The sequence below is a fragment of the Brachypodium distachyon genome, chromosome 3 (genome assembly GCF_000005505.3).
Source record: "Brachypodium distachyon strain Bd21 chromosome 3, Brachypodium_distachyon_v3.0, whole genome shotgun sequence".
In the NCBI taxonomy this organism is placed as follows: domain Eukaryota; kingdom Viridiplantae; phylum Streptophyta; class Magnoliopsida; order Poales; family Poaceae; genus Brachypodium; species Brachypodium distachyon.
Genome location: NC_016133.3, coordinates 21,319,247 through 21,333,487, shown reverse-complemented (window position 1 = coordinate 21,333,487; position 14,241 = coordinate 21,319,247).

The window sequence follows — 14,241 nt, the reverse complement described above, 5'->3', positions numbered from 1 at the left end:
TCTCCCTTCCTCCTACCCCGGCGGCCGGCAGCGCCCATCTCCATGGCCGGCGGGGAGCTCCATTTTTGGAGCTCCGGCGGCCGGCGAGCTCCAATATTCGAGCCCGAAGCTTCCCTCTCCCTTGCGAGCTCTCTCTCCCTCCCGATCTATCTCGCCGGCCTCCAATTTCTCTCCGAAGTTCCCCAATTTCAAATTTTTGAGCTCCGGCCGCAGACCAAAATGCGGCCTCCTCGTCGTCGCCCGGAGCTTCCCTCTCCCTTGCGAGCTCTCTCTCCCTCCCGATCTTTCTCACCGGTCTCCAATTTCTCTCCGATTATCTCTAATTTGAAATTTTTAGTTAGCCCCGATTAATTAACACCTTAATCCCCTTGTTAATGATTAAGCCGGCTAACTATTTTGCTTTGTGTTTTCTTGTGTATTGTGTTGTAGATCGAAGGACCGTTCTTGGATGTACGCCAAGGAAAGAATCAATGCTCGATGGATAACTGAATGGACGGTCTTTTTTGGAGTTGCGAAAGGTGATATGGAACGAAAAGGACTTGTGATGATGCGTTGTCCATGTCGCAAATGTGGAAACACATGCATGATGAAGCCTGAAGATGTTCAGATGCACGTGCTGGCATCGGATTTTGTGGAAGGTTATTCTCGCTGGACTTGTCACGGGGAGGATGCGGTTGATGTCGGTAGGGGTAGCGAAGATGATGATGTCCTACGGTATGATCTGGCGAATGATTTCGAGAAGAAACAAGGGTCGATGAGGAGGCTAATGTGGAAGGTGCAGGAGCTCCACGTGGCAGGAATTCCGAAATGCGAGATGACCCGTACCTATGGGACCAGCTGGAGGACCCCGAAGATGAGGCAGAGTTTGCTCAGTTCAAAAAATTGTTGGAGGACGTAAACACACCCTTGTATGATGGAGCTGGCGAAGAAAACAACGTGCTCGAAATGACGCTCGAACTTTTGAGGCTGAAGGTAGCATCATGTTGGTCAGACAAGGGCTTCACGGACTTGTTGAGTTACCTTGCTTTGGTTTTTCCACAGCCAAACAAGTTGCCCAAGAGCACATACGAGGCGAAGAAGATTACATGCCCGCTTGGATTAGATTGCGTGAAACATCATTCATGTCCAAATGACTGCATGGTATACATTCGAGAGTACGAGAACCATGAGCGCTGCCGCATATGCGGTGCATCGAGATACAAGAAGAAAAACGTCAGAGCTGGCGAAGACGATGGGGAAGAAGTGATGAAGGGCAGGCCGGCAAAGACTGTCTGGTATCTTACGGCAGGTGGCCGAGTTGAGCGTTAGATGCAGAACGTTAAGGACGTGAGGTATCTCGTCTATCACGATCCGGCGCAGGCTGCATTCGATCCTGACGGGCACTACCGTGTGGAGGAAGCTGGAGTCCTAAGACACCCTGCCGATGGGACTCAGTGGAGAAACTTCGACACGACATTTTCAGATTTATGGTAGAGCCAAGAAACCTGAAGCTCGGTCTCAGCACTGACGGGATAATCCTTTCGGAAACATGAACAACAAGCACAGCACATGGACAGTGATCTTGTTTGTCTAGAACCTTCCTACATGGTTAATCATGAAGAGAAAGTACATCCACATGTGCATGCTCATACAGGGTCCAAAGTAGCCGGAAGCTGACCTAAATGTGTATCTGCAGCTAGTGAAGGATGAGCTAAAGCAGCTTTGGAACCCTGGCAGAGTAGTTTGGGACGCAAACAGGAGGGAATACTTCAAGATGAGAGCAGCGCTTCTGACCTGCGTGCATGACTACCCCGCGAATGGAAATACTTCATGCCAGGGGACACATGGCTATGTCGCACCAATGGACCCCGGGGTACCACCAATGCATGACGCGTGGGTCGCCTCACTTGCTCCCCGCAAGGATAGCACCCGGGGCAGCACCGCCCGAGCTGCTCGGGAAGTCACCAACCCGGCGGGACTAGCCGGGCTGCCGGGGTTTACACCCTTGTTCATCGGCTAATACAAACTCAGAAGCAGGACGTAGGGTTGTACACCTCAGGGTGGCCCGAACCTGGGTAAAACTGTCTTGTGCATCTTACGCTTGACAATGGCCTTGCCGGCGATCGCCGGAGCGATCCCCAACACCCACTACCGAACGTAAAAGGGGGTGCCTCGCATCCCTGGTGTCTAAGCCCTGGGCTACGACCGCCGGCGCCGTCGTCTGTGGCTGCATCGGCCTCGTCTTCTCCGGCGACAGAACCAGTCATCATGCCTCCCAAGCGGGCTGTTGACTCTCGGATCCATCCGCGTGGCACCCCGACAGCGCACACGCGGTCACACGACGTGCAGCGCATGTCGCAGGATCAGGAGGACCCTGATCCTGCCCGAGTGCAGCAGCCGTAGTCGCAGCTGTCACCACTACCACCTCGTCCGCCGTCGGCGGATAACCGGCTGAGGGGGCCGGCGGCTCCCAGCGTCGGAGCCAGTCGAGCGAGCGGCCACAATTCTGCACGCGCCGGTCAGCGAGTTCTCTCGCGGGCCGAGGACGAGCAGTGGCAGCTGCGCCAGGAGCATAGCACGTCACGTGCGACGCCGACGGATTCGCGCCCCACTCACTCGAGGGCGCCGGGGGACAAGGCGGAGGGCAGCCGCTCCGAGAATCGGCAGCCTCCTGCCCAAACCCTGGCGGAGGCTATCATCGCCGCGCGTGTCATGGTGCGCTTCGAGCCACCTCAAGGCACGCCGGCACACGAAGCATGGAGTCCGGAGCTCGAGACGCCCCTTGCACTCGCCGCCCCGCAGCCGCAAGGTGAGGGCACCCCGGCTGGCTCAGGTCGAGGTCAGAACCCGGGACGCGGAGACGCGCCCTGCATCTCGGGGCAGGGAGAAAACCCTCCCCCGCAGGGAGGGCAAGGAGGCGAGGATCCCGTGAGGTCCTCGGATTCGTCACCGACTGTTACGCGGGGTGACGCGCGGGGCATCCTGAACGCCCGCCAGCAAGATGACCTCCGCCGGCACCGGCGTGAGGCAGAGCACCAACGCCTAGAGGAGCAGGAGGATGCTCCTATGGGCGCCGAGGACGGCTGCACCGCGTTCACCCGCAAGCTAGCGCCGGCTGACCTGGCCCCGCAAATTCCGAGCACCGGCGCTTGGAACGTATGACGGGTCCGTGAACCCCAAGGATTTCCTCCTGACCTACACATTGGGGATGCATGTCATCGGCGCTAACGGCAAGGTCAGAGCCAACTAGTTCATGATGGTCCTCAAAGGATCAGTGAGAACCTGGTTGCTCAACCTGCCTGCCGGGTCCATAGGCTCCTGGGCTGACCTGCGCGAGCAGTTTGTGAGCGCGTTCTAGGGCGGCTACAATCGTCCGAGAACCATGGCGGAGCTGCACATCGTGGTGCAGAAGCCGGGAGAGACGTTGCGGAGCTTCGTCAACCGCTTCTCCAGTCTCTCCTATTCTATTCCTGAGGCGCAGGCTGCCGCCATCATCAACACCTTCGCCATCAACGTCCGTGATCCCAAGATGCGGGAGAAGCTGAGCACGCATCGGATTTGGACGACACAAGAGCTCTACGCCTTGGTGCGCGAGTGTGCCATGGCCGAAGAAGGGCGCTTGGCGCCCGAACTTACAGCTAAGGCTGCCGCGAGTCCCGCTGAGGGCTCGCAGAAGAAGGGCTCCCGGAAGCGCAGCGGGAAGCAAGTGTTTGCCACGGAACCGGGGGCTACCTCGAGGCCAGCGAAGAAGGCCTCATCTGCTGGCGGGTCTGGCGGCAAGGCAGGCGACGCGCCCCACTGCCCCATCCACGCCAACGCCACCCACGACACGTTGGATTGCCGCATCCTGCAGGGTATCAAGCAGAGGCGCGAGCGGCGCCACGAGGAGCGCCGAGCGGCCGTCGCCTGCTTCAACTGGGGATATCGGGCATCTCTCCCGGGATTGCCTGAATGACCCCAGAGCTGGGCCGAAGCCTGCCGGCGGAGATGCCGGCAGAGAAGAATCCCAAGGGGGACGTGGCCAAGCCCGAGCCGGCAGGGAGCGGCCTCCCCGGGGACGAGACAAGGCTCGTGCTGAGGAGCAGCGCGAGTCCGATTAAAGCGTGGGCGACGAGCCCGGCTTCCAGGAGCCCCGCGGCGTCGCCTGCATCCATGGGGGAGCTTATGCTCTCCCATCCTATAGCGCAGTGAAGCGCCTTACCCGGGAGGTGTGTGCGCTGTTGCCGGACATGGAGGCTCAGCAGCCGCTGAAGTGGTTGCACGTGCCGAGCACTTTCAGCCCAGACGATCACCCAGCCGGCAGCTAGGGTCAGGGGTTTTGCCCTTCATGGTCTCGCCGATCATCAACAACATGACGGTGACCAAGGTGCCGGTGGACAACGCAGGGCTAAACCTCCTGTCCGCTAGGTTGGTGGAGAAGCTCCAGCTGCCGCTGGAGCAGATGAAGCCCACCGACCCGTTCCAGGGAGTGAACCCCGGGATTGTGCGTCCCCTAGGACGCATCACGCTGCCGGTCACTTTCGGGTCCCGGGAAGCGTTCAGGACCGAGCACCTCGTGTTTGACGTGGCGCATACCCCGTTGCCGTACAACGGGATCCTTGGTCGGCCGGCGCTGATCAAGTTCATGGCGGCAACTCATGGCGCCTACAGCGGGATGAAGATGCCGTCCACGTACGGAGTCCTCTCCATCAAGTGCGACCTCAAGGATGCGGCTTGGTGTGTTGGCGAGGTCGTCAAGGCCGTCGCCGCAACCGATTCTGGTGATGAAGGCGTCGCCGGAAGTGAAGGCTCGCTGCCGGGCGGCGTCCCCGCAGCGAAGAAGGCTCGTGTCCCCCCGCAGGAACTTGCCGGGGGAGGCACAAGCTCGAGCTCACGCCCCGGCAAGGGCCAGAAGCTCAACGAGGAGGTTGAAAGGTGAAGAAGCTGCCCCTCCAGGCCGGCAACGAGGAGGGCACCGTCACTGTCGGTGCGAACCTCAATGCCAAATAGGAAAGCGCCCTCATCACTTTCCTCCAGGAGAACGCCGACGTGTTCGCTTGGGAATCGTCGGAGTCCCTAGGGAGGTGATCGAGCATTGACTCGCGGTGCGTCGATACGCCTGCCCCGTTAAGTAGAAGATCCGCCGGCAAGCACAGGAGCACAAAGACTTCATCAAGCAAGAAGTGGACAAGCTGAAAGCTACGGGGGCTATCAGGAAAGTACTGTACCCCACTTGGTTAGCAAACCCAGTTGTAATACCCAAGGGGGAGAATAAACTTCGCATGTGTGTAGATTTTACTGATCTTAATCGCGCATGTCCTAAAGATCCTTTCCCTGTACCCCGCATTGATCAAATAGTAGATTCCACTACCGGTTGTGATTTATTGTGCTTTTTGGATGCTTTTTCCGGCTACCATCAAATCAAGATGGCAGTCGAAGACGAAAAAAAAACAGCGTTCATCACCCCGGTTGGCTGCTACTGCTACACGTGCATGCCTTTCGGGTTGAAGAACGCGGGCTCAACATTCCAGCGTGCTTTACGCGAGTATTTGGGATCCCAGCTAGGCCAAAACGTTGAGGCCTACATGGATGATATCGTCATCAAGTCAAAGCGCGGGGGCTCGCTTATTGATGACCTGCGGGAAACGTTTGATAACCTCCGCAGGATCAAGCTCAATTTGAACCCTGAGAAGTGCACCTTTGGTGTAGACTCGGGGCAGCTTCTGGGCTTCTTGGTTTCACACAGGGGGATTCAGGCCAACCCGAAGAAGATAGAAGCCATCGAGAAGATGGAGGCTCCCCGCAGGGTGAAGGACGTTCATCGCCTCAACAGCTGTGTAGCCGCGCAGGAGAGTTTCATCTCAAGGCTTGGCGCACGTGCCCTGCCTTTCTTCAAGGTAATGAAGAAGAAGGGCCCAATTGACTGTACCCCTGAGGCTAAGGCGGCATTCCAGGATCTCAAGCAGTACCTGAAGTCGCCGCCAATCCTCGTCGCCCCCAAGCCAGGCGAGCCGCTGCTACTCTACCTAGCGGCGACTGACCAAGTGGTCAGCTCGGTGCTTGTTGCCAAGAGAGAAGAAGATCTCCCGGGGGCATAGCTTGCGGGGCAGGGGGCTGAGCCAGCCCTGGCAACTGCCTCGAACCCAGGAACCACCGTCGAGCGGGCGAGCCGCTGCTACTCTACCTAGCGCAAGTGGCTCGTGCAACACCCGGTGTACTTCATCAGCACGGTGTTCCACGACGCCCGTGGTGCAGAAGCTCTTGCTGGGGATTTTGCTTGCATCACCCAATCTGCGCCACTACTTCTAGGCGCACCGCGTCACGGTGGTGTCAGGATTCTGCCTCGAGCGGGCCCTCACCAACTGTGAAGCCACTGGAAGGGTGGCCGAGTTCGATCTACACTTCACAAACACCAAGAGTATCAAGAGTGCTGGTCTGGCTGATTTCGTTGCAGAGTGGACCTCGACGGGCATATAAGGAGAGGAGCCGGAGACCAGCCCGCCCGGCAGGCTGGACTAAGGCCACTGGATCATGTACTTCGACGGCGCTTTCTGCCTGCAGGGGGCTTCGATGCCGGGCTGCTGTGCGAGCCGCGCGCTACCAGCAGGGACTCCGTCGTTATCACGACAGGCGAGTCCGTCCCCAGAGGCTCGAGAACGGAGACCTTGTCCTGCGCTGGATACAAGGAACGAAGGCCGGGAACAAGTTGACTCCAAAATGGGAGGGGCCCTTCCGGGTAGTACAGGTGACCAGACCGGGGGATGTCCGGCTGGAAACCAAAGATGGCTTGCCGGTGCCAAATAGTTGGAATATTGAGCACTTGCGCAAGTTCAACCCGTGAAGCGACGGAGCCGGACCCTCAGGTGATGCCGCCGATGCATACCTCTCGAACTAGTGTAGCCGGGCAGCCCCCGTGTGTAAACCACTAGTTATTATGAATAAAGATAAGTGTTTCTTTCCTGAACTTCAAAGTTGCATCGTTTATTTGTGTGTGCCCCCCTTCTTCTGCTTTTGGTGCACGGAAGTGTCTTTCCATTCTTGGTTGTGAGCAGGGGCTGCTGGAGCCTCGAAAACGAAAACCCCATTGCTGGATTGCTCCGACACGGGGCATGCAGTTGCCGGGTTAACCGCGACGTGCATCATGGGACATGCAGTTGCGGGGTTAACCGCGACGTGCATCACGGGACGTGTAGTTGCGGGCTCCCCGCAACGTGCACCTCGCAGTCATTGTGGCTGGGAAATAGAATGCTCACATCCAAGTTTGGCATCAACCCTTCCGTGCCCGGGGGCTGAGATGCAGGAGATTACTCGTGTTGCTTTCTGTATTTTCGTGAATTTCGAAAAACAATTGCAGCACCTCGGGCCTGGTAAGAATCTAATCTGCAGGGAAAAGTGGAATTTTGCGCACTGTAATACCCGCGGGCTGCCCACGGGTCATGGCATGTAGCAGTACCTGGTGGTGCGGAACAACCGCACCACGAGGGACTCACCGCACTCCGAGGCTCTTGACTTAGTAGGGGGCCGCCACGTGTGCCACAGCCACTTGGCATGCAAAGTGGCGAAGACTGCACCACATTTCAAAGGGAGAGATGCCACTAGTGCTGCGCTGATCCGTCGCGCACGGTGGCAAGCCCTTCCCCGCGCCTATAAAAAGCGCGCCCCTGCCATGGAACGGCTCAGAGCGAAGCCGTGAAAGGGGCTGTTAAGGCGGGCGGTGCCGCGGAGGCACGATGGTGGTGCATACCATCAGCGCCTAGCGCCGACGGGTGCACTGCCATCGCGCCCTTGCTGCATCGCCCCATCGAGCCCACTCCGAGGGGCGTCGCAGAGACACGATGGTAGTGCATGCCATCAGCGCTCCGCGCCGACGGGTGCACTGCCACCGTGCCCTTGCCGCGCCTCCTCTAGCGAGCGGCTCCTGGGCGAGGGCTGCCGTGGAGGCACTGTGGGGGTGCATTCCATCGGCGCCTGGCGCCGACGGGTGCACTGCCGCAATGCCCCTGACGCATCCCTCCAGAGGACATCTCCGCAAGGAGCAGGGGTTGCCGCGGAGACACTATGGTGGTGCATGCCATCAGCGCCCCACGCCGACGGGTGCACTACCATAGTGTCCCTGCCGCATTTCCCTAGAGAGCGCCTCTATAGGCGGGGGCCGTCGCGAGGACGCTGTGATGGTGCCGGTGCCGGCGTTCGCCGTTCGTTCCGGCCCATCACCGCGTCCCTGCCGCGGCCCTCAACCAATTTTGCTCCCAGGCAGCGAGGGCTGCTGCGGGAACATCATGGCGTCCTTGCCGCCCGCTTTCGGCGGCGGTGGCGAGGAAGCCACGATGTCCCTGCTGCGGCCCTCAGACGGGTTTTCCTCAAGCAGCGGGGGCTGTTGGAGGGACGCCGTGACGTTCTCGTCACCCGCGGTCAGCGGCGGTGCCGAGGAAGTCACGGCGTCCCTGCCGCACCCCTTGGAAAAGGCTCTTCCGAGGGCGAGGGTTGCCGCGGCATCCCCGCCGCGTCCCTTTATCAGGCGCTTTGCAAGGACGACGAGCCAGGAGTGGCCCTCCAGCGAACGCTTCGGGCACAAGACTGAACAAAAAGCTAAGTGCTGACACCTAAATGGCAAACCCACTAAGAACTAAACGTAATTGAACGCTGCTTGGCCAAGTGTGGCCCCGGAACCTGCGCATGGCTGGAGTGTTAGAAGGACACTTGCGGGGGGAGTGCGCGCCCCGTGTGGCTTCCCAGGTCCATCCCGGGAGGGCGCGGCTTGGAGTAGTTACCCGCAAGTGGAGTGCCTCCCCGCTACCGCTTGACCCCAGGTCAGCACTGCGGGTCCGTCCCGGGTCCCTGGTCTGGTCAAGAGTGAGGCGCGCGAGTCCCCGGTAACACAAGACAAAACACGCAAAGGCTAGGGGAGTCGCCACGCGAGGCAGCCCCAGGAACGAGGAACAAGAATTAAGCAAATTGAAAAGCTTGATTAACTAAGTGTTGAACGAATGCATAAGCTAATGGAAAAATAATTGTTCAAACGGCGCCAAGCGCCACACTTGCAGGAAAAATCAAACAAAAGAAGATACATTGGAGAGCAGCAAGGACGGCTGGGGGCTACGGCAACTAGTTGCCGGCGTCTTTTGCCGGGGCCTCCGGGGACGGCTCGGGGTCCGGCTTCCCCTGCATCCGCTCGACCACCTCGTCGACGAACCCGCGCCCCGCTTGGGTGTGCGTGGGCTCGTCCTCGCTGTCCGACCAGGCGTCCAGTAGGGACTCGAAGGGAAACCCCGGGTCCCGGAGGTGTATGCTCGGGAGGATTGTCCCGGCAACCTCCCGGGCGCAGTTGGCGACCCCGTTGGTGCCGTACTAGGCGATCCAGACGTCGAGAGCCCCAAGCTTGACTACCAGGTCAGAGAAGAAGGGGATCAAGGTAGAGACGTCTGTGCCGTCCACTGCCGCAGCCTGCAGCTCAAATCGGGGGAGCAAGTCATGCAGCGCCTGGGCGATCTTCTGCAGCTTCTCGGTTTCTAATTGCCGCTGCCCAATCAGCGTGCCGTGATGGAGCCAAGCGTCGTGTGTGGCCTTCTTGGCCTTGCGGAGGTTGCCTTCCAGCGCCGCAAGTTCTGCGGTCTTGACCGCGATGTCATTGCCGGCCTTGGCGAGCTCCTCCCGAACGGCGGCCAGTTCGGTCTCAAGCCTGGCCGCTCTGTCCTTGGCGGAGCCGAGCTGGATCTCATGCCGGGCCACTGCCTCCACCGCGCTCTTGGTGGCCTTGACCTACACCTCCAGCTTGACCAGCAGCCCCTGGATCTCACCACGGTAGTTGGCGATCAGGTCGCTCTTCTCGTCGAGCCGGGCCTGAGCTGTTGCGAGCACCCCGGCGTGCTCCTTCTTGGTCGCCTCGAGGGTTGCCGCCAGCGAGTCTAGCGCCCCCTGAAGCTCCATGCGCTAGGCCTCCAGCTGTCGGTGGAGTTTAGCCTCCGGGACGACCGGTTCCTCGGCGTCCTCCAGGGCTTGCCGGACAAGGCGCGCCTCCTCCCTGGCGAGGCGCGTCTCCTCGTGCAACCGGGAGAGCTCTTGCCGTTCCCTCCCCACGGCTTCCCGCAGCTCGCCAAGCTGGCTCTTGGCGATGGCGTGGTGCTCCCTCACCTCGTTGAAGGAGGTGATGGAGGCCTGCTTCTGGTCCTTGACGGCGTCCAGGAACCGGTGTCCTCGCTCGAAGACGCTCGGATCCCAGGTGATGGGATTCCAAGCCACCCCGGCAAGCGTGCCAAGGTCGGTGTTGGGGAAAGCCGCCGATGATGACGAAGCCCCCGCCGCCATCGTAGAACGGTGAGGGGCATCATCTTCTCGCTCCGGGGCGTCCGGTTGCTCTTCCCCAACAACTTCCCCTTCACCCGTACCCGGGAGCTTCGAGGCTGGAGAAGCCACCGTGCCCCCGACAAGTGCCGTCCCCTGTTGGGCGGCAGGCAAGTCCCCACCAGCTGCATCCGTGGCTCCCGGCACCTCGCCAGGCGCCTCCCAGCGGTGGTGGCGGTCGCCGCCGCCGCCATGGCCGGCATGGTAGGGCTTGGTGCGGGAGCCGATGCCGGCTCCTCCGCCACCCCCATGATCTCGACGTCATGGTCAAGATCAACCATGGTAGCGCCCGCTCCCGGTGCAGGCACGCTTATGCCTACGACAACAAGGAGTGTGAGGATCGACAAGTAAAAGTGTTATCGGAAGCAGACAAGGGTAGCCGGGGCGATTACCTTGCAAGGCAGACGGACTTGCGAGAGGGGCTTCCACCGCCTCACCCGTGCCGGTGGGAGCCTCCTAGAGGCTTGCCGCGGGCAAGCTGCCGCTTGCTGAAAAAGAAGGTACATTGTATGGTTAACTGACAACTGAAATATGTAGCAGAGGAAGAGCGAAGGAGCCGTACCAGTCGCCGGCCCCGCCCCCGTTGGAGCTGGGTCATCGGCGGGCGCGATGACGGCGCCACTAGCCCTTGTTTCAGTCGGGTCAGCGGCACCGCCGGCGTCCACGCGCGCCCTCTTGCTCGGCGTGGCGGGCGGGGAGTCGCTCCTCCCCCTCTTGCTGGCGCCCACCGGCGAGTTGGTCCTTGGGGGGTTGCGCCGGAGCGCGAAGCCCAGGAAGACCCCCCGGTGCCGCCAGCGGGGTCGCCGCGACCTGGGGCGTTGTGGGAGTCGATGGCGAAGCCGCCGTGGTGTAAGGGGCCGACCCCGGGAAGGTTGCCGACGCATCCCCAGAGGTTGTTGCTGCTGAAGCCGTTGCTGGGTCGTGGATGGTCCCCGCTGAGGCATCGGCAGGTGCCACCGGAGTAGCTGCCGCCGCGGTGCTGGTGGCTGCTGCTAGGGCAGATATCGCTGCCGTGGCCCCGGCGACCCCCGCGGACGTGTGTGCTGCTGAGGTACCGGTAGGCGCCCCTGAGGTGGCCGCCGCTGAAGTACCGACGGGCGCCCTTGGGGCTGGCTGCCACCGTTGGGGCGGATGTCACCGCTGGGGAAGATGCCGCCATGGCTGCCGAGGAGATAGCTACTTATGCAGAAGCGATGGTGGGTCCAGAGTCCGAGTTATGGCTTGAGGCCATGAGATCCGAAATAAAGTCCATGGACGAAAACCGAGGTTGGAACTTGGTAGATCCGCCAGAGGGTGTAAAAACCATCGAGTGCAAATGGATATATAAAAGGAAAACTGATATGGATGGAAATGTTCAAATCCATAAAGCTCGACTTGTCGCAAAGGGTTTTCGACAAGTTCAAGAAGTTGACTACGACAAGACTTTCTCGCCGGTAGCGATGCTTAAATCAGTTCGGATCATTCTAGCTATTGCTGCATATTTCGATTATGAGATATGGCAAATGGATGTCAAAACGGCTTTCCTTAACGGAAATTTAACCGAGGACGTGTATATGATACGGCCCGAGGGTTTTGTCGATCCAAAGCATGCTGGAAAAATATGCAAACTTCAGAAATCCATCTATGGATTGAAGCAAGCATCTCGGAGCTGGAACATTCGTTTTGATGAAGTAGTCAAAGGGTTTGGCTTCATCAAAAATGAAGAAGAACCTTGTGTATACAAGAAGTTTAGTGCAAACTCAGTCATATTTCTAATCTTATATGTGGATGACATATTATTGATTGGAAATGACATTCCGATGCTACAAGCCGCCAAGGACTCATTGAAGAAAAGTTTTTCAATGAAGGACTTGGGAGAAGCGGCTGATATTTTGGGAATCAGGATCTATAGAGATAGATCAAGGAGGCTTATTGGTTTAAGCCAAAGTACATATGTTGACAAAGTGTTGAAAAGATTCAACATGGATGAGGCAAAGAAAGGGTTCTTGCCCATGTCGCATGGTATAAGCTAAGCAAGACTCAGAGTCCTTCGACTTCTGATGAGCGAAGTCGGATGAGTGTGATTCCGTATGCTTCAGCGGTCGAATCCATCATGTACGCCATGTTATGTACTCGACCGGATGTTTCCTATGCTCTAAGTGTTACGAGCAGGTATCAGGCTGACCCCGGTGAGAGTCACTGGACAGCGGTGAAGAATATCCTTAAGTACTTGAGAAGGACTAAGGATATGTTTTTGGTTTACGGTGGTGAGGATGAGCTCGTTGTAAAGGGTTACACCGATGCTAGTTTCCAAACCGACAAGGACGATTATCGATCACAATCTGGATACGTGTTCGTCTTGAACGGAGGTGCGGTGAGTTGGAAGAGCTCTAAGCAAGAAACGGTGGCCGACTCTACAACAGAAGCTGAGTATATCGCGGCTTCGGAAGCCGCGAAAGAAGGCGTTTGGATCAGAAAGTTTGTTTCTGAGCTTGGAGTGGTTCAGGGCGCGTCCAATCCCATGGACCTCTACTGTGACAACAGTGGTGCTATCGCACAAGCCAAAGAACCACGCCATCACCAAAAATCCAAACACATACTCAGGCGTTACCATCTCATACGGGAATTCGTGGAGAGAGGTGATGTTAAGATATGCAAGGTACACACGGATCTCAATGTTGCCGATCCGTTGACAAAGCCTCTCCCGCAGCCAAAGCATGAGGCGCACACACGAGCCCTAGTGCAAGTGGGAGACTGTTGGAGATATGCCCTAGAGGCAATCATGTGATGATGTTATTTCCTATGTATTCATGAGTTATTGTTATTGTCCTTGAACATCATCACTAATATGTATCAACAAATACGTGATTTGTTTGTGAGACTATGTATTCTATGATGATTGTTCTAATGGTCCCTGGTCATGAGGTTATGCGGACACATAACCTAGACTAGCAATGTGAATCAGTATGATGACTATGTTTCACAAGTCATAGGGCAAGGTGTTGCCGACTGATAGCATGGACTCGACAATGAGATTGTTGAGTCGGACAGACCCGCACTGAGACACAACGAGATGACTGTCATTTGTTAGTCTCAATTACGATGTATATGCCAGTCCTAGACCTGAGGTCATCGCATGAGCTTGGGATGTGAATCGGCCTACTTAGGGGTTGCCAAACGCTACTCCGTAACTGGGTGGTTATAAAGGTAGCTTTCGGGTTTGCTGAGAAGCATGCTGCGAGTCATGGTTGATCAAGATGGGATTTGCCCCTCCTGTTCGGAGAGATATCTCTGAGCCCTCTCGAGTGATCAGATTCGAAAAGTATGGCCATGCGACTTGGGTTACGTGTTAACCCGTTCGGGAATCTGTATCATAGGAACGAGAAGAGAGTCGAGCTATCCACAAGGATGACAAGCACTCGCCTTGAGCTCGACACACATATCGTGAGGCAAAAGGAATGTTGCATATGACACATTGTATGGTTCGTCAATATACCTTGTGGTTACTCGGGAGTTGGCACGTGCTGCTAGGCGCCGCTACCAACTATCGACTTGAGTCGGTGCCGGTGGACGAGTAAGGTGTTACTCGGGCCCACAGTCCGAGCTCGTAGTCGTGTCCGACTGATCGCGAACCTGAAGGGTCACACGCTTAAGGGGTGGGAACCGAGTTGGATCGGATCCAACTCGTATCGGGCTTAGACTCCTAACGGGCCTCAAGTGTTGAGCCCACTAGGGACATCTATATAAGTGGAGGAGACCAACCCGTCTAGGGTTACACCAGTCCGAGACGTGAGTTAGATTCGGCCGTCACACCTCCACGCCCAAAGCCTTGCGATCGGATCTAGCAGTCCGCCGCACGGAGTTCCTCCCTGTACGTGTGGATACCTCGGAGACGCTGCACCTGCGGCGCTTGGACGAACTGTTCATGGGATCGGCGAGAAGGAGCAGGCTGTTCGACTACTC